Source organism: Magnolia sinica, chromosome 1 (genome assembly GCF_029962835.1).
Source record: "Magnolia sinica isolate HGM2019 chromosome 1, MsV1, whole genome shotgun sequence".
NCBI lineage: Eukaryota > Viridiplantae > Streptophyta > Magnoliopsida > Magnoliales > Magnoliaceae > Magnolia > Magnolia sinica.
Genome location: NC_080573.1, coordinates 137,108,358 through 137,129,340, shown reverse-complemented (window position 1 = coordinate 137,129,340; position 20,983 = coordinate 137,108,358).

The window sequence follows — 20,983 nt, the reverse complement described above, 5'->3', positions numbered from 1 at the left end:
AGCGTAATCTGGCGGAGAGTATTCTTGAGCGGATAATAATCGGGCTTTGCCAAGGAAAAACCAATTTTATATTATTTTAGCTCCATAGGTAATGCATACAATCATTGGCCTTATTAGCCTTGGTGAAACATGAATACTAGAACGTGGGTTGTAGAGGGGATTCATTTTACTTTAAATTCAACTGTAGCCAAGGAAAAATTACAGACCATGCAAACCACCAATAATATTTTAGTACAAGCAATAGTATTTTTATGTTCCTCATCAAGGAATTGACTATTGTTAGTATGGAAAGTTTCTACAACAGGACACAACTTGGATTGATGTGCCTCGGCCCTAGGCTTTATATGAGAATGTGAGTGTGTTATAGAATTATCTTGATTTGGATCTTTGAGCACTTACAAGCTCAAATCAGCTGCACCTTGCATTCAAAGCTATTAATTGCAAGTATTTAAATTGAGAAACCCAATATTTCTAGACAGACCCATCAGTTGATGAACTACGAGAAACCCATTATGTCTACAGTCTAGACAGGACCCATCAGTTGATGAAGTGTAAGGCAAAAGTGCAATGCAAGTATTCAAGCAAGCTATGTGGCTTAAGGAATTTGCCTTAAAGTTGTGTATTGTATCAAGGAATAATAAGCCTTTGCCTATTATGCTACAACAACAATGGTGTGGTTGCATAATGTAAGAAGCTTCGGTATTATGAAAAGACTAAATATGTTAATAGGAAGTACCACATCGTGCAAGAATATGTGGAAGACAAGTCTATTAATGTTCTAAAAGTAGCAATGGTAGATAATGTTGCACTCTCTTACTAAGGAATTGCTTACTCGTCTTTTTAATGTCCATGTTCATCGTATGTGATTGTGTGTGGAGTTGCATTGAGTTTAAAGCAAATAGGAGATTGTTTAACAACAATCCAGACTGACCAAACCACCAATGCAATTGTGGATTGTGAATAATAATAAAAAATTCTTTCGATGATGATATTAACCATTTGTTTTTTCTCATTGAATTTGGACCACTCATTGTTTTAATTTTAACTGTCCATTTAATAGCCACCAGATGGATGGTTTTTATTGATTCATCCGTGTTATTTTAGAGATACCATTCATCCAAGATGGAATCTACTCTTTGGATGTTGGGGATAGTTGTGCATCAATATGCCCCTTGTTAAGATGATTATTTACCACCATTTACGCAAAAGTTGTGAGACTTGGGAGTTGTACATGAATCATGTATGCATGATCGGGGTTGTTCATTAGCCAACGATCAGATCTCATGCGTGTATCCCTCTTTCGAATGCATATGAATCTGTATATACATTATGGATATTGCTCTATCAATACCTAACCAGATGCCGTGGTAATGTCGTGGTACAATGTATTTGGGTTTGTTAAAAGAGCGTGGTTCCTCTATAAGACCATGTAGAATGAGGTTATTCAACCACATATCATTGCATATGTGGGGCCTATCATGTTGTTTGTGTTATCAACCCGTGCATTAATATTATCGGCACACTATGATAGATGTTACCCACAACATTTGTGTTTGTAGAAACTTTATTTTACAAGGATTGCTAGACGCACTAACCTCAAGTTTGAAATTAAATCACAAAGAACTAATAGCTTACAACTATCAACCTATGACTCATCTCTCTTTCAAAATCATGTACACCAACATCAAAATGGTTCCGATAATGAAGATTATCTATCCTGACCTAAGTTAATCTCCTCACATAGGATTATTGTATATCTCATAATATGATATCCACATGTGTGTCCCGAGTACCTATGATGGGCGTGGTAATGTTAGGATCAATGGGTCACATATGGCATTGAGGACCCATGCAATTGAATGAACAGCTTAGATCATCCAGATATTCATCAAGTGGGGCCCACAAGAGAGGGTAACATATAGACCCTAGTGGAGAATTGGAGTACCATGTGGCATGTAGACATCTCACCTAAATCATGGGATATTGCTCTTGAACTATCTGACTATACCCTGATAAAACCACACCTCGAACCCTCGATCACCACTGGATAATTGACTACACCTCGAACCCTCGATCACCACTGAATAGTTGGCCAAATTTAGAGGCTAAATCGTCAAACTTGATCAAGAGATTTTCAAGTCTTAGCCCTTCAATAAGAACCAATGATTAACACTCATTAAAATCCATAATCCAGACAGTGTTCCAATAAAGCCACACTTACCCCCCTCCCCCCCCAAAGGTAACGAACAATATAGATCACTCAATCACCGACCCTATAGACTTGAAATCAGCCTTGGAAGGACAAAGCAAAAAAGAAAGAAAAAATATTAGAGATATGTTGCTGGGCCAAAACACAAGGTTAGCAAACCATCAGCCCACCACAAGCCAATGGTGACTTGGCACTCTCTCCACCCATAAATTTATACACTAAAATTACCATCAGCTCATGGTGAGGTTAGCAGACCATTAGCCCACCACAAGCCAATGGTCACTTCGCACTCTCTCCACCCACGATCCCCTCTTTTAGATCTTGTGTTGCCTAAAAAATAACAATTGCCCACTGTCGACCCACCATGAGTTGACGCCCCCTCCCAATAATCTACGAAAGAGCTATACAAGTCTAAAAATACCAAAGAAAAGTAGAGAAGAAAGAGTGGGATAAGTCAGGGAACAAGCCAAGAAATAAGACTCTGTTTTCTAGGACGCCTAAAAATTCTCACACTAATGCCTAAGTCCCACTCAACCCAATGAAATCAGCTTTAAAAAGTCAATCCATCAAAAGGGGACAACCAGATGAGGAGTATGATCAGAATTAAGGACGTTCGATTATCCTTTTTTAATGAGAAAGGGTGTTCAATTTCTCTCTTTCTTTCTCACATTTCAGTTAAGCTCAAAAGACATTATATTCCACATATTCTCAAATATTATTTATCAATATTTGCATTATTATTTGTTCTATTTTTACGCATCTTTTCAATTATCTTATTTGCCTACTTAATGTTACTTGAATCCGCATAGCAAAGCTAGGATTTGTTCTACTTCTACCTGTCTGGTCCTCTTAGACAACTACATGAAGCACAGCTAGACCTATAAAGATGCTGCAAATTTAAAATTTCTTGAAAGTCGCATATTCCGTTAAGTAGAGACCGTACAACATGCGAACATGAGAGAGTGTCTAATCCCTTCCTCTTCTATAACCGAGACCCTTTATCGAGACTTTTGCGATCGCATGCCAATCACAAAAGTCATTTAGGTCAAAGGATTTCATGATCCCTCAATCTCGATACAAATCTATGGACTCTAGCTGACCGTAAATATCATCAAGCCTAATTAGCTAGTGGCGACTCCAAAAAATTCAAACATACTATATGTCAACACCCACAAGAGTTAAGCCCGTGAGTAGTGTTCATGTGACCTTTTCTCTTGAGAGTTGTATCTAGCTCAAGCTTTTCTTATAAGAGATTCATGGATGTGTAAATGGCGATGGAGAGAACGCAATGGGTAAGACTCCACTGTTCATAAGCTGTTATAAAACCAGTGTCGGTCCCCTTTTCACTTCCTTATATGAAAAAGTTCAAAAGTTTCATCAATCTTGAGAGAGAAGGGGTGAAAGATTATATGACCACATCCTTTCTGCTGATCATCATCTTCTTTAGCAACTATCTGACACTGTTGATCATAACATATGCAAGTACGCTCTGTGGTTCCCTTAATCCCCATGTTTGGATGTTCATATCAAAATTATAACAAGTACATTATAGTACTGAGATTCATAGATTATAACTTTCCTTGATTAACAACCATGTGTCCAATATCAAGTTCATAAGGATCTCGAGGAACTAATCTTCTGTTTAACTATACTCATATTGTTTAAGGTAATATCATTAATTAATAAATATGCCATAACATGTCCATCAATGATATTTTGTCATCATGATCTAAAATATAGATTGTCCCTATTACATCCATATCACTAATAGATTTATGGTACACATTGATTTTTCAAGGCGTCAATCCAGCATAAGATAACTGTAATGTCATTTTCCAAAGATCGAATAAGGATAAAACTACTCAACTTCTTAATATAGTGCATATTGAAGTATACAATCACTTCAATATTAAATTAATATGAGTATTTTGTTGCATTTATCGATAGATACTCCCATTTTGGTTACATTTATTTAATAAATAATAAGTCGGATATCTTTAAGAATTCAAAAGATAGGCCCAGGTTGAAGAACAACTGAAAAAAGGTATCAAAATATTAAGGTCAAATTAAGATAGAGAGTATCAATCAAATGAATTTGAAGAATTCTTAAATATAATGGGATTTTTTGTTCAATATAACAAACACTACACTTTTCAACATAACAAGGTTAGCTACGAAAATAAATTGTACAGTCTTAGACATGGTGAGATCCATATTGAGATTTACCACATTTCCTGTTTCGTTTTAAGATAGGAAGCACTAAAGTTTCATATGAGTTCTAAAGAGATCGCAAACCAACTCTAAAATATTATTATATATGAGTACTTTACAATCATAAAATTTTTAAATGCAAGTAAATTAGAATCTAGATGTACAAAATGCTTCTTTATTGAGCATCCCAAGATGTCAGAGGAATATGAGTTCTATGATCCCATAAAACAAACAACATTCATCAATAGAGATATTATCTTGGAATATGATTTTATACGAGAAAACAATGGTGATCATACAAGGAATCTTTATGTGAGATCAGATGATGCATGTATGAGTGCTCCAATGATATTTATATGTCTCTAACCCCGAGTCAGAGACAAAAATAGCATTTGAAAGTGGATAGATTTTGCCTATCTTGATGAAGTTTTTTCACCGGTGTTGGATTTAGGTTAATCTATTTTACTACCAATAAGTCATGGTTAACGTAGATGCAAAACATTGGGCGGTTATTATAAACAACAAGATAAAGTCAATATATTTCTAATCACGTGTGGATTCTTATATATAGTCTTGAAAAGTCAAACTAATTAAATGCAAATAGATTTGTAAGAGAAAGCGAAATGTTGATTCATACAAGTCAAGGCTTGTTGCCAAATGATACACCTAAAAGGAGGATATGTACCGCGGGAAGACTTTTTTGCTCTAATTGCAATGATCAAGTCTGTCCGTATCTTTTTAGTTATTGTGGCCAAGTTGGACTATGAGATTTGACAGATTGGTGTGCATATTGTCTTCCTCAATGAATTCTTAGAGGAACAGATATAGATGGATGGAGTAGCTAGGGGAATTTTTCAAACCTATACAAAAATCAAAGGTGTGTAACTCCACGGATTGTTAATGGCCTTAAAGAAGTATTGATGAACTAAAATCTTAAATTTGATAAAGTCATACGCTCGTTTGGTTTCTTCAAGAAACCAAAAGAATTATATGTTTATTTTAGATCCATGGAAGTAAACTTGTGTTTTCTGATTCTTTAGTAGGTGACATTCTCTTAATTAAGAATATCATTGGATTCACAATAGGAACTAAGTTTGGCTTTTCACCACCTTCAATATAAAGAATTTGGAAGAGATATCACACATCCTAGGAGTCGAGCTTTATCGCAACAAAGTTTTGTGTATCTTAGGATTCTCTTAGGCAATATATATAGGCAAGGTTTTTTTAAAAATTTTTAAAAAAATCATAATCAACTTCAATAAAGGGGAAGTGCTTTTCAGGCATAGTTTTATTATCTCTGGGAATGACTGTCCTAAGACCCCTAAGGAGTAATAAGCTATGAAGATGGTCCCCTACAAATCTGCCACTAAGAGTCTATTATATGTTATGTTGTATACAAGGCTAGACATCACTTTTACAATAAGAGTGGTTAGTCAACACCAAAACAATCTCAGTATAAATCATTAGACGATGATAAAGCATATTATGAAATACTTAAAGAGGACGAAGGATCTCATTTTGGTGTATGGGCATGTAGATTATCTGTTATTGGATACATTGAAGCCGATTTTCAAGTAGATCACAATATTAGGTGATTGAAGTGTGAGTAAATCTTCTCAATAGCAAGTTGTGTTATCAGTTGACAAACTGTTAAGTAAAAGTATATCGCAGATTCTAATAGGAGGTAAAGTATGCAATCACAAGCAAGCTGTCCAAGTCGTGCGGCTTAAGGAATTTGCCTCAGAGTTGTATGTTGTATCAGGGATTGATATGCCTTTGCCTATTATATTACAACAACAATAGTAGTTGCACAGTACAATGAGCCTCAATATTATGAAAAGGCTAAGCATTTTGACAGGAAGTACCATATCATGGGAGGATATGTAGAAAACAAGTCCATTGAGGTTTTACAGGTAGCATCGGTAGATAATGTTGCAGACTCTTTGACTAAAACATGGCCCATTCGTCCTTTTAATGTCCATTTTCATAGTATGTGATTGTCGTTGATGTGAATTAATTGTAGGACAAGTGAGAGATTGTTGATATTATGCTATGAAAAAATAATAGGATATTATTTTACCTCAATTTTCACTTAATGCATACATTAATTGTTCTTATTAAAAGGGATTCTCTTTATTATCCTCGGGCACTTGAGATTGGACACCATGACTGCTTGCCAAGAGAGAGTTGTAGACCATGCATCTCAGTACTCGATGTGACAATGACCATTTAATAAGTTTTAGAATAAGCTTGTTTTATTCTTATGTTAACGATCTTGTGTGAGGGAATTCACTATGAGGTAAGATGGAAAGTCCTCACCATTGGGCACAGTTTCGAGTTGGTGTGCCTTGGCACTTACATTGTCAGGATTTATCTAGACCAAGAGACCTATCATGCTTGGACTAAGAATATTTACTGGTACACTAGAATTATTTGACAAATACCTATACTTGGGGATGTTTAAATGGATAGGTCTTAACTGAATGTGCTTTGACTTACTTTACAGTACATAAAAATAAGTGTAACTAGATGCATACATCATGATCGTTCAAGTCCATGTGATTTAACAAGAGATCCACTTGGTTTACCCAAGACATTACTAGTGGACTAATCCTATAATTTGAATCGTCCACTCAAGTGTTTTTAAAGGCTAACAAGAACATAAAAGATTTTATATTAGTTAACCGTAGGTTTTCAACCATTTATTTTTGTTTTTGACCGTTGATTTATTTTAAAGTGGGCTTGATGGATATCCAATGGTTAAGATGTGTGAACTCATATCTTGGACCATCATGGGTACTGACTAGGAATGATGACTATGAAAAGTGAAAAATTTTAATCGGTTAAGGTGTATGGTAAAAAAAGATAAATAGAGTTTTATTATAGTACATCGAAATTTATAAGGTAATGGAGTACCACAAGTATTGTCTCCTCATAAAACCTTGAATTTCTCTTTGTAAATAAATCTTATATCAAGGATAGATGACTTAGTTAAGAAAGAGCCTTGGATACCCAAGTCTCCTTTAGGCAACAAATGCATGGAGCAGAGAGGGGGGGGGGGGGTCCCACCTCTCACACGTGCACATGCATTAAGCATGTGGGGTCCATCCTGTGGAGGACTTTACATTAGCCCATACCCTTACCAAAGGCTGATGTATTGGTTCTTCACCTCTAATTGGCCAATGTATTGGTTCTTCATTTCTTATTCATTTATGATAGATCAGGGGAAGACAACCTACTTTAAAAGATCGACAGTAATAAATTTAACTATTTTTACGCACAAATATATGAGTTTACTTTCTGTCACTTTTGTCTTTTCTAAAAAATTAAATTATTAAAGTGAGAATTTTTAAAACTACTTATAAAATGAAAAATTTTGAAAACATGTTAAACTCCATCAAGTTTCTAAAAAAATTAATAGCGTATAAATCAGGTCTGCCATATGAAGGTCCGTTGCAAGTATAATTTATATCTCAAATTTTACCATACCTAACAATCCTATTCATCTTATGTGTGGCCATTATAACAATGGTGAAGAGCGCATAACATGAGTCAAATATACAGTGCAATAAATAGTAAAAAATTAAAAATTAAAAGAAGTAACGGATAACATCGTATCATGAGATTTACATTTAAACAATGTAAGCCATCTCTAATGATGCAACTATATGGGTGGACCCACCCTGTCAGTCATGTGAATAGATGACTCTTGGGTATTATGGGTTTTCTAGCTCTACGTTATCATCTCTGAAAAATGATACATTGAAGTTGTCTCCATCATACAATAGGATGGAGCACACTCCTTACTATAAACATGAAAGGAGATTTTGTGGATTAGAACCGTTCACCTAGTGTGATCATTCTTATACGGTTGTTGGCACGAAATTTATCCATCCATTTATATACCTTAAATCTCAACAGTTAACTATTTTTTCCTTCTACCCTTCATTAAGGGCTAGAAGTTGGATGGATGAATCATTTTTTTAATGGTTTTCTAACCATATACCATGCATAATGGGATCCATAGATTTACAATTAGATTTATAATTTTGATCCACCTTTTACACCGCCACAAGGATGACGAAAGGGGTGGCTTATCATATTGTGATAAAGAGGATCCTACCATAACATAGGTATTACCCAGTAACACCTTGGTAGATGTTCCCCTTGCCGTGGGGCTCATCTCGACGATCTTTGGTAAATCCATGCCATCCATCCATTTCTCCAACCTATTTTTAAACAGCCCCAAAATTTAAGGTGATTCAAATCTCACGTGGACCGTATGTACCACTGGAAATAGTGGTGATTGAACACCCACCATTGAAAACTTCCTAGGGCCCAACGTAATGTTTATTTTGTCATACAACCCGTTGATAAGGTCAACCAGACATGGACGGAGGGAAAATACAAAGATCGGATTGATCCAAAACTTTTGTGGCCCTCAAAAGTTTTTAATGGTCATTCACCACTATTTCTAGTGGTATGGTCCACATAAGATTTCGACTTGCTTAAGTTTTGGGATAACGTCCTAAATGAGATGGAAAAATGGATGGACAATGTAGATATACAACATATTCATCGAAGTGGACCCCAAGTGGTAAGGGTAACATTCACTAAAGTTTTACCCATGTTGTTTACACCAATTTTTGATGTATCGACATGGACCAATGAGAAGTCGTCATGTGTTATCCTATAGATTTTGTGTCGGTGAAATCGTACTCACGACTAAAAATATCTTTGGTTGATTTTCCTTCGGTAGTATGAATTCCATTATTAAATGTGGTGGCATAGAACCATACACATGCCATTAGGAGATCGAAACGTCACCTGCCAGGTGGCAGTGATTAGCGTGTCATTTAATGAGGCAGCATGCCCAACATGTCTATAAAAGACCTATCGAGAGAAAGAGTCCTATTACAGATCTAGCTATGATACACTCGGTAAAGTCATCTCTTGAAATCCTTCTTAAATTGGAGATCTTCCCAAAGACGTTAAAAGGCTTTGTGGTTATCACGTGTATTCCGAATGTCCGAAGATTATACTAATATACGAGCAGATTGGCTATAACACGAACCCAAATCAGGGGAGGGTGGACACCTGCATATCAAGTTCACATTCGTACATCAAATAGAATTAAAAGAATGAGAGAGCTTGATCTAATGGATCCAGTCCCACTAGTTCTACGATCAGACAGGAGCGAGATCCTGAAAATGTGGACAGCGCCGATTGGGTCATTCAGATGCAATAATGACCTGATCGATTTGAGGTCTGAGATGAAAAATGGAGATTGATCTAATCGATTACAAATCTAGATGTATTAGGATCCCGAAGGACTCCAATATGAGAGCATCTATGCAAAAGTGGAGCTCTGAAAACCAATGGTTTCACATTTACAAAGATCTCCTTATTTAGAATATATATCGTAGATATAAAGGGTCGTGGACCATCAAGGAAATACAACGAGGGTTTTGCTACCTCGACAACCTATAAAAGAAGTGCACAATGAAGAAATCAAGTTTCACGCTAAACATAATTTATCTTTTATATTTATCTTTACACTTATCTTAGCATAGATTGTCATTGTCCAGTGTCACTGATACAGTACCATAGGATTGGACAAATATTTATAGATTGCTACTGTCCCTCGCCACCACTACAATTGTTTACATTCATTGTCAACACCTTGACATGGACCAATTAAAGACAGCTACGTGTTGACACTACAAGATTGCAACTGACACAAAATATACTCTCGCTCGAGAGTATTGTCATTTGTGTTTCTTTTGGCGATACACATTCTATTATAAATGTGAAGGCATGAACTCTTATGCATACTTTTTAGAGATCAAATCAACATAGGCCACGTGGCCATGATTATCGTGTTCATTAATGAGAAAACGTGCCCACCACGTCTATAAGAGACCCGTCGAGAGAATATATCTGATTACGAATCCAATTATGATCTTTTCGATGAGGTCGTCTCTTACAATCCTTCCAAAATGGGAGAGCTTCGTAGAGACGTTCAGGGAGACTGTAACATTCGAGAAATTTTTAAAAATCTAAAGATCGGACCAATGTCTAAGCGAATCTAGCAACGGGTTAGACCCAAATTAGGAAAGAAAGACACATTCGTTTGATTAGGCTCTTCTTCTTAAACCTTAATCAGAATAAAGAGAATGAGAGAATTAGATTTAAAATCTAGTTTGACCAAATCTCAAATAAAGATTCGTGAGATCTTAATGTGATGGATCTTATCCATTTATTCCTTCCAGTACTACAACCTATCAAGGCAGTAGGATCCTACAGATAAGTGACCTTGATTTCTTGGTGGTCCCTTCTCGATTAGCTCGTGAGGTTCTTGGAACCTGATCTGGTTGCCCAGATCCAGAGAAACTTTGGTGGTCCCATGCTAGGTCTTTAGTGTGTCACGAAGATCTCTACAATGAATCAGCTATGAAAAGAAGTTCTGAGAAGCCATGGACTTCAAATCTAACCGGAGTCCTTTTCCCTAATCCAAGTCGCCAGTTCTACAGCAATTAAAGGGATTCCCATATCCAGAGCAGTGACGTAAGTACGAAGGATCTAGAAGTAATAAGGAAACCCTAGCGAGGGTTTCACCTCCTCGACATCTATAAAAGGAACAACCGAAGAAGAGCTCGAGGCCCTACACCAAACATAATCACTTATCTTTTATTTATATTTTCTTTATTTTTCCTATCATAGCTTAACTTAGTTTATAACTACTATTTAGCAACTCTCGCGACAGTACCGTAGGAGTAAAAATAGTCTTTCTGCAAACTTAAAGTTGTAGACCGTGATCATGTAAGTTTCAATTTCGTTGATCACACACGCCTTGATCATCTGTTTCGATAGCATATTAGGTATTTATCATTTTCTTTTATTTATTCATTTAGTTGTCCCTTAATTAACTTGTCGAATATAATGAACACCATTTCCAAATATTAATAAAATCCATAACATTTTTCCTTATTTTATTTGAATGTGTATCTTTATCCACATGAGAATTGTTTTGAACTTTGAAGTGTTGGTGAATGAACAAGTTTTTAAGTCCGTATACTCACATCTATTGTCATAAGGCAAAAGGAACTCATTCGGAAGGATTAGTCTCATTTCCTTTCACTAATCGTTTGAACGGAACACAAAATTGGTGGTCGAGAGGACTTTGGATCTTCAATCACAGTCTCGAATATATCTATCTCGGAGAATGGGACACCAACAATTCAATAAACCCTCGAGTTGAGTAGACTCTAGTACGCCCGTGCATCCTACTCACACACATGTATATCAAATCTCGGCCCCTCGCTCACCCAAGTGGCGTAATCTAATTAAATTGAGTACAACAATAGTACTAAATGATTAAATTAAATATCTACAACCCTAAGTTATTGGATCCTAATCAACCGAATTCTTACTTGAGCAATCATATTTTTTTCTCAAATTCAACTAACCATCTGCCTCGACTATCTGTTCTTACATACGAAGCAGTTATTTATTTCTTGTTTTGTTTATTTTTTTAGTTCATGTGATACTCTGTCAATTATAATAAGCCACATTCAAATATTAATTAAATCGACATTATTTTAATTTTAATTTTTTTATTTGTTTGTTTATCTTTATTCATTTAAGAAATATATTAATTACAATTATCAGTGAAAAATCAAATTCTCATATACAAAGTAAAAGGAATTCATTGAGAATGATTAATCCCTACTGTTGATGTCAAAATTTGGGCGGGTCTCCACTCTGTCTTCTGAACTCCGAACCCCTTCAACGTCTCAAGCCTACACACTGGGAACAAGCAAAGGAGACCCTGGCTAAGCCGCGGGACCCTCCGATGCCTAAGTCAGGTCAAGGGAATCTGGGTCTAAGTGGGAGAGTAGTGAGATGGTACGAGATATTGCGTACCTGTAGCAATGAGGTTTCATTGTATTTATACCTGATCATCAGACAGTCTAGGTCCGTTAATCTTGACACGATTCACTCAATCAATGGAATTTCCGAATCGTGGAGATATTGTTTGTAATCCAGGGATCGTGTGGTGCGTCGTGCGTATCTGTGGGCGATGTTATCGGTCACGTCTGCTTAAGGCAGTTTCTTATTTTAACACCTGGAGCACTCACCTTATGATCCGGCCTCGGCTCGGTTCTTCTGGCCGATGAGGCTCCAACCACTGCATTTGCAAGCCTTCATTAATTTGTACCATATTCCAGGTCCGAACTGAGGTTCGGCATGAACTAATGGGCTTGGCCTTTTGCTTGTCAAGCATTCCGAAAGCCTTCCTTTTGGGGTCCGAGGTGGGACGTCGGACCTATTTCGTCAAATCGGGTTTCCTACAACTGATGTTAGTGGTCGAGTTATCTGTTTTCTATCTGACAGTAGAGGAACGGTTTGGCATATCTGATCGGAGAGTCACACCTCTTATCTTGGTCTGAGATCATTTTGAGCCAATCTGATCGCTAGCCTCGGAGTAGGGGCACCTTTGTGACTCATCGGTGAATCCTTTAGTTGCACGCATCACATCGGATGTTCGAATGTCTGATTGGATCAATATGACATTTGCCCTCAAAATTATAAAGGCCCGGATCTTCCCATAACACTTGACATTTCGTAAATCAGCTAATTAGTGTTACAACCGGTAGTTGGTTGAGACGAATGGGTGAACTTTTGAATTCGTTATTACTCGGTCTTCAAAGCGTGAGGTCACTTAGTGTTCAATTCAAGTACAACTCTGGCATGCATACACTAAATACTGCAATTGATTACACGTGTGGTTACGTATTTTATCGAACAATCGAACATGGGTAACACCTGCTCGGCTCTGAGCAGCAGCATCCTTGAAAACTGATATGACATTTACACCCTTCTTACAAGGTTTAGAAGTGCTCCAGCAACGAAAGTAGGGAAAATGTTGCGTCTGCCAAAATGAGAGGGTTTAATGTCATTTGCCTTGCATGGTATTCCGGATTCCGGCCAGACTCACTAATGGGCAGTCTAATACTCCGGCGGTGTATGACACATGATACGTAGTCACAAAAGAGTATACACGTTGCATATTAACTCAAATTAAACCACCTAAATGTGGGGCCCACTGGTTCTAATTACCAGGTCCGAAATTATTCTTGTTGAACGATAATAACCCCTGATTCGTGGACACTTGTTGTTGAAATGGGACCATTGGATAATTTACAATTTTTAACCGTCCAATAAATGCCCTCCTATCCAAGATTCAAATAATCAAATCATTTTAGTTTTTGGTTCATGATATATCTGAATTGAGATGCATGACTTGAACAGGTTAGTGTGGAATAATTACATGCCAAGTGTGCAATTTTAAAGTAATTTCTTAGTGTCTGCGTATCATCCATCACGCACTGCCAGAGTATCAAAGTTTTCTCCATGGTAATAAGTGCTCTCCTTTTGGCTTTTTTTCCGAGCTTTGGTGACAGAAATTAGAGTAGCACACTTTTGGTGCTGCTTCAATACGAAAAGTGAAAAATAGGTGTATGTATGAAAATACCTGGGTGTAAATTTCTTCTTATTTTAACGGGGTTCTTTTGTATGAAAAAGTAGCTTTTATTAATTTAGAAGAATTCTGAGGGGATTCGCGCGAGGAACGACCGAAGGATGAGACGATTCACCCCATGCGTGTCAATTCAGTGTACGTGTAAGGAATCGGAAGTGGATTGGCTGGTGTCACGCACACCACCGACCGTGCAGGTGTGGGTACGTGTCGCGCGAAGAGGGGACGCGGATTAGCTACTGACAGGTGATTAGCGAGAAACGAAGTGACGTCACCAAGTTCTGTGGGACCCGCCATGATGTATGTGTTGTATCCACACCGTCCATCCATTTGTAGATATAAATTTCGTGTAGGATCCAAATAACGAGTCAGATCCAAAGTTCGAGTGGACCCCACAAAAGAAAACAGTAGAGAGATTGCCGTCCACCATTAAAAATTTATAAGCTCCACAAAACTTTTCGATCAAGCTGAAATTTGTGTTTTACCTACTTTCATGTCTGGCTTAACTTATGAACACGTTGGATCTCAGATAAACATCATAGAAGACCTTAGGAAGGTTTTAACGGTGGCTGTCACTTTACCACTGTTTTCTATAGTGGGGTCCACTCCAGATTTGGATCTGACTCATTCTTTTTGTCTCATGACCTAAAATTATATCTCCAAATGAATGGATGGTGTGGATACAACGCGTACATCATGGTGAGTCCCACAAAACTTGGTGACGTTACTTCAGTAGATAGTCTCGGTACTCAACCTGCAGGTATCTAATCCGCGTCCACGAAGAGGATCGCTAACGCTCATCGAGCTCCGAGTATTAGGAACGGTTAAAATGATATCAAAGTTACGTGGCCCGACAATGATTTATTTATTATATCCATGCCGTTTATTCATTTGGCGAGATCATTCCAGAGCATGAGCCTAAAAATGAGTCATATCCAAAGTTTAACTACACCGCATCACAAATGGCAGTTAGACAATGATTCTCATTGTAAAAACATTAGTGAAGTCCACTGTAACGTTTATTTTCCATCCAACCTTATCATAATGTTAAATAGATATTAATGAAGAAGAAAAATAAGTACCATGTTGATCGTAAACTACTGTAATCATATAAGGGTTTCAATGGTAGACTTTCAATCCCCACTTACTTTTTTTGCAGTGGTCCGCTTAATAATATCTAGATATAGCTTATTTTTCAACACTGTTTGAATATAATAGATTCCTCGTGATGGGATCCACGTATCTTGGTGACGTGAACGCATCAGCTAGGTCGGTGGTCTGTGGTGCGCCAGCCAAACCGCTTCCACGGAATCCGACTGGGTCCCAGATTTAGAGCCACGTGTGAATTACAATGCGGATGCCCAAAAATAAGAAATCGGATTGCGTACTGAATTACTCGGTACGATAAGTAAACTCGCCTAGGCGCACCTTGAATGTACGATGGAAGCGGATTGGCTGGTGTACTACACACCAGCTATGGAAACGGATTGGCGACTCCCCTGCCATCAGGCAATGTCTGGTGGTCGGTGCTCTGTGGGCTCCACCACGATGTATATGTTTCATCCATTCTGTCCATCTATTTTTATAGATCATTTTATTGTAAAATAGAAAAAATGAGGAATATCGAAATCTCAAGTTGACCACATTACAGCAAACAGTATTGAATGAACGTTTTGGGGGTCATAAAAGTTTTGGATCAGGCTGATATTTATTATTTCCCTTCATCTGGGTCTTTATGACCTAATCAACCAATTGGATGTCAAATAAACAGTACAGTGGGCCTCAGGAGGTTTTTAATGGTGGATATCCAGTAATTATTGTTTTCCTGTGGTGTGGTCCACCTAAGATTTATATCCCTATTATTTTTTGTATCAAACCATAAAATGATATGTAAAAATGGATGGAAAAATGGATGAAACTCATATATCATAGTTGGGCCCACATAGCACCGGCCACGGGCTGGTGTTAGAGGGAGTAGCCAATCCGTCTCCTCCAGCTTTATCGTGCTGCCTCGAGCTCCGAGTTGTACGGACGGTTCAAAGGAGATCAAAGTTACCTGGCCCCACCATGATGTATTTATTATATCCACACCATTCATCAATTTTTTTGAGATAATTTTAGGGCATTAGGCAAAAAATGAATCATATCAAAATCTCAAATGGTCCACACCAAAAATAGAAGCTGAGGTTAATGATTTTCACTGTTAAAAAATTCCTAGAGCTCACCACTTTTCCATCCAATCAGTAAATAGGGTCAAAAACACATAGATGGAGAGGAGAAATAAATTTCATATTGATCCGAAGCTTCGGTGACCCCCAAAAATGTTTCAATGGTAGACGTTCAATCCCCTAATGCTTTTTGCAGTGTGGTCCAATTGATCTTTAGATCTGTCCTTCTTTTTTCTTTTTTTTTTTAATCAATCCTTAATATGATCTTGGATGGACGGTTTAAATATAACACATACATTGTGATAAAACCTGATGAACTTGATGACGTCAGTCGGCCGGCTATATAGCTGGTGTGTGGTACAAGCCCAAAATTTAAGCATACACAAAGCTCAAACGGTCATTCCAATGGAAACATTGGAATAATGATTTCCAAGGTTGGAACCTTTCCAGCCCAACATTGATGTTTACTGATATGGTTGAATTATCATCCAACCTGTTCAGAAGATGATACCGATATGGATGAATGGAAAACACAAATATATGCTTGACCCAAAACTTATGTAGCCTCCTAAATATAAGTTTATCTAAAACTTATGTGGTCTCCAAAGAATTTCTTCCACGGTACACGTTGAATTCACATTGCTTCCCGTGGTGGTGTCCATTTAAGCTTTGGATATGCTTTATTTTAAGGATGAAGTACTGAAACGAAAATGGATGGACGGAGGGGATAAATTACATAAATCGTGGTGAACCTGACGGAGTTCCTCGGTACGCAATCCGCTTCCCAAAAATAAGGTGTTTACATAGTAGACGGCTGGTTTCCTTATACCAACCGTCGATTTTCTTATTCGCTTGGCCACCTCATGAACTGAACGGTATTCGTTTAAGGAAGAGAATGTAGCTAGGTACCACACCTGATGAGTGGTTCGGATCTCTCACATGAGAGAAACAATGAAATGTGTGCCAAGACTCGGTTCTTCAAGCTTCCTTCACGTGAATCTCTCCATCACATCCACGAATTTATGCGGTCAGGTTGTTTTCTGGGGAATGGATTAGCTGCGGCCCCGGCCTCATCCAAGACGGTGCGGCACTTACCGTGGGGCCACCTTGATGTATATATCCTATATCCACACCGTCCATCCGTTTTCCAGATCATTTTAGGTCAATTATAAAAAATAAAAATATTCAAATCTTATCTGGACGATGCCATTGGAAACAGGGGTGATGAATGGTCCACTATTAAAAAATTCCTACAGCATACCATAATGATTTACTAATGTTTTATTTCCATCAAACCTGTTTATAAGGTTAAACATACCTGGATGAAGGAGACAAAAAAATATCAGCTTGATATAAACCTTCTGTTGTCCATAAGAAGTATTTAATGCTCAATCACCACTATTTCCTATGATGTGATCTACATGAGAATTTGATCTATTTAATTTTGTAATCATATTCTAAAATCATCTGATAAAACGGATGGACGGAATGGATATGTAATAAATATATAAAATTCGGCCCCACGATAAGGGCTGCACTGTCTTGGGTGGAAGCAGGACCGCACCCAATCCGCTCCCGTTTTCTAGAGGAGAAATACTCACGCGAATGGCGCAAGAAGAGATTTGAAGAGGCGATTCAATGCGCACGTGCCAGATGTATCAAACGTGTTAGTCCAGGATCCTCATCGAGCTGGGAAACGTGGAAATGTCCAGGCCCACAAATCAAGGATGACGGATCAAACCTAAACCGCTGGTCATCTTTTCTTCCAACCCTTCATGCTTCTCATGCAAAACGGTCTGTCTGATGAACGAACAGAAATGTTTCTTAATTCAGGGATTCTTCGCAGTGGCCCATACCTGATGAATGGTCCAGATCTTGTATATGTTTACCATCTTTGCAAGTTTTCTTTAAATACCTCTTCAGCCTCTTCTCGCGCGAATCCGTCGCATGTCTCATTGAAGGCGAATGGAAGGATCTTTGGAATATTCTTCTATTTGTTGGCCCTTTCGTGAAGTACTAAAACTTTACAGTACAGATCATCCACAGAAATCTCACATGATTAGAAAATCCGAACCGTGGAAAAGGATGGACTAGTCCAAAATACTAATCTTCTGTAAAATCAGGCTGTTTGAGTTAATAGGTGGGCCATTCTATTAATGCTAATGAACTGACGTTGAATGGATCGAACATCTAGTTTCAGCCAAACCGATAAATGGACCATCTTGATTTTCATGTAAATAGATCATCACGATGTGGACAGCCATTGTCAGTGATCGGGTCTTCTAGATATAAGACACGTTAGCAGTAAAAAGGTAAAGTACGGCAAGCTTATGGTGCTGAGGGTTGTACTCGTTCGATCGTTTTCTCTTTTCTGGTCTTTTTAGAGACGCATGGGAGTCGGAGCTTTGGAGATCTGAACAAACTGCTGTGGCAAATCTAGTAGACTCATGTGTTGGATACGGTGGAATCATGCGTGTACAAAATCAGTTCGGGTTTTGTTTGCATGCGTTCGAGTGCATGGGAAGTTATCATGGGTTCCAGTAATGTGGGACCCACCAATAATGTCAATGTGGAATCCGAATCGTTTACCTCGTTCAAAATCTCATTTTTACCGTACATACGAGGAATTATCGTGATCCAATTTCAGGTAGGACACACCATAGAGAGAAATATACAACCACGCTTAAGACCTATATGTTCACGAAGCCCATATGAGTTTGTGAATGGGCTACCTTTGCCTTTGTCCCTTCATCCTGGTTGTCCGCACCTGATGAGTGGTCTGGATGGTATTAGCATATGCAAAATAAATAAATAAAATGGTGGACACCATTTTCATCTGGAAGTTTGTATGGAACCGCATTGCCTCCTTAATCTCGTCCACTGGTGTAACCCACCTGAGCAATGTATATCAATCTAGGCTGAGCGTGTCTGGGCACACCTGATTCACCGTCAGCATTCTATAAACACATAACAGGTGGGACCCACACACTTGAATGCTGTCAAATCTCCAGGGCTCAATGGTCTGTGGGCCCACAGCAATATTCCACCAACCGTCAGACCTAACAATGTAATTGGTGTAATCTGAAATGGAACAAAGTAAAACAACGTAGATTCCTGATCCGACGGTTAGGATCTCTTTATTACTTTGTTATTATTATTATTTTTTTGGAAGCTCTCTCTGAAAGTGATGGGCCAGCTTTAAATACGATTGGTAAAACATGATGATTCTTAATAGTACAAGGCTACTATGAAGGTGACAAATAGTTTTTTTACTTTTCACACACACACACACATACATATAGAGTGGGGTCCACTTGCGAATAGGTTCCAACCACTGGGAAAGTTTAAACTTTTGAGTGAATGTTGGGTAGATAGGAATCTATTTGGAGTTGTCCTTGCGTGCATGACATAAGCTTTCCCTGAGTTGGGGCCAAAAAATGAGGAGTTTGCAAGTGGGGCAGGAGGAATGGAAATGGAGAGCTGATCCGTATTTTGGGTTCACGAGTATGATGATCTGAACCAACCATCCCATGTGCTTGGCCGTTGTTTGGTCACTAACAGAAAATAAAATAGCATGGACAAGACCATCCTACCCAAACTTTTCCAATTGTAGGGTGAGGACCATCCGACCAGTTGGATTTATGGGCAACTGCCCATTCATTACTGGGACCACCAAAGGGACAGCTCCTGTCTCACCCATCAGGCCGCATGTGAAGCGGAAATCATTGACCCGAAGAAAGGAAGTTGTTGGGTTGCAGTTGAGTGGCCGTTGGGTCGATAAATGAAGATATGAATTTCCAAAACCAAGTACCTGGTTTTCAATATAGTCCGATCCGGGCCATGTATCCATGGCCCAGAATGAGAACTCAATAGATCAAAATAGATCAGGTCAGCTTGGAACCAACCCATAAATTAATTGGCATGGCCCTGTCCTGCTTGGGCGTGTTTGGTCCATGGAATTGAATGGTACTAAATTATATTAGATACATCATTATTGCACAATGATTGCATGTATAGAAATACCATAGTTTTGTAGCCATCCAATCCCATGTTTGGGATAAATTTTTTGCCATGAAAAAAACACCGGATTAAGCAAAATCATGTTTGGTAGATCATGAAATTGGAATCAACATACCAAAATTCACAATGGATGTCATTCACTTGTACACATATATAAGTAGAATGTCACATGTAAACCGTTTATAAGAATGGACGGCATGGATAAACACACACATCAATGTAGGGCCTAAATGTGTAGTGGATTACAAAATCAATGAAAATCTTACATGGGACCAAATGCAGTTACAACACAGGACTAAATGCAATTCCATCCCTCCTAATTTCAACCTTTCCCATCCTCTCCAACTGTTGTATAGAATTGCACAGGACCAAATGCAATTCTATCCCACTTAATCCCAATTCTATCCCCCTCAAAGTTGTAAGAAAAATAGAAACTGTTACAGCTTTTAGGGCCTGTTTGGATTGCCTAATACCATCTTAACACAGAAGAATTGTTATCATTATGGTTTTCTTGTTGCAAAACCACATGCAGCAATTGTTGCTTAAGCACAAATAATTTTAAGAGATTATGTAAAGAATTTATAATCACCGTATTTTTCAATTGCATTAGTGTAAAAGTTTTGAATCCAAGTATACGTCCACTAATGAATTTAATGATTTGATATTAAAGTAATGAAAAGGTTTTATTATTATGATTTTACTAACAATAAACCAAACAAGCAATATTAGCTATATGCATATATTTTCAGGGCCTATTTGATTTTCCTAGTTATATTGTAAATGGCTGCAAATGGGCCATCATCTCAGCCTTGTTTGGTTGAACGTGAAAATGCT